Raw genomic sequence first — 1,471 nt, forward strand, 5'->3', positions numbered from 1 at the left:
CGGGGCTAGCGCTCGGCTCCGCGCGACCCGGAGGACCGCGAGCGGCGCGGGGGGGACGGAAGCTGGGATGCGGACGTAAGCGGGCGGGGGAGCCGCCCCGCGCGGAGGGCGGGCCGGGCGCGCGGGAGTCGGGTGAGGGAGCTTGGGGCTGGGCCGGGGTTTGGTGCCCTGGGAGAGACGGGCCCGGGCCCGGGGGCGGGGGGGGGGGGGGTAGGCGGATACCGAAACCCTGCCCGCTTTCCGGGCTGGCTTCTCGGAACGGGCCAGGAAATCCTGGGACCCAAATCTGGTTCTAGCTTTTAATCGAGTGGGGCTGCTGGGGCCCCTCAGGGCGTCATCCCACGCCGCACCCGGCTTCCAGTGCCCGCCCAGCGTGGGCCCCGGCGTCCGACTCCCTCGGCACGCCGCACTGCGCGACCTCGTGGGTCCAGGGAGGCGCTCCTGATCCCGGGGCCTTCTCTTCCCTCGCCGTCCTTGGGGCTGGGGCAGCCTCAGCTGGCTTTTTCCTAGAAGTCTTTGCAAAAGAGGGTCGAGGCGGGATGGGAAACATTTTGAGAGCTGTAGACTGGGTGCTGCTGCTAACCCAGGCGTCGGGAGGGCTCCAGGCTGCGCCGGGCGGGGACCCCTTGGCTCCTTTCCTTTTCTCCCGCTTCTGTTCTGTCCCCACCAGGAGACCCGACCTCAGTGTTTTCCCCTCCTCTCCCAATGTTTGAAATGTAAAAGGTAATGCATACATCTTATTTTTAATAAACTAAATCTTACAAGAATACGAATTCAAAAAATGAAGTCTGTCATCTTCACTATTGGCATAACCACGGTTTTGAGCTTTGTGTTTCTGTTCATGTATGTAAGCAAATTTATACATGTAAATACAGTGGTCCCTCACGTCGTGGAGGGGACCTTCCACACACCCCCTACGATAAGTGAGAATCAGGGAGGTAGCGACATTATGTTTTAGTATTTATTTATATTTTAAGGCTTTATAAACCCCACACTTACTAAAACCTTTCCGACACTTAAAAACACGGTGTTTTGTTTTTTTTTTTGTTTTGTTTTTTGGCAGAATCGGGAATTGAACTCAGGTCCTTGTGCTTTCCAGGCAAGTGCTTATTCTACTGAGCTATCTCCCCGGCCCCAAAACCACGTTTTTTCAAACCATTTTCTAAACTTGTAAACCTACGTAATTTTAACAACATGTGTACTGTACAGTGCTGCAAAATCCCATGATATAGCGAAAAATCTGCGATAAATAATTTAGATTAATAACTTTTTTGGGGGGGAACTACCTGCTTGGGCCCCCCCCTCCTGTCCCTCTCTCGGGACAGGAGCTTTCTTTCTTTCTCTCAATAAATACATTCTGCTTAATATATATATTTATAGAGGCTGGTGAGATGGCTCAGTGGTCTAAAGCACCTACTTGGAACAAGCTTGGCAAAACACAGGGACCACGGTTCAATCCCCCAGCACCACA

This window comes from Octodon degus, unplaced genomic scaffold (assembly GCF_000260255.1).
Source record: "Octodon degus isolate 3935 unplaced genomic scaffold, OctDeg1.0 scaffold00163, whole genome shotgun sequence".
NCBI lineage: Eukaryota > Metazoa > Chordata > Mammalia > Rodentia > Octodontidae > Octodon > Octodon degus.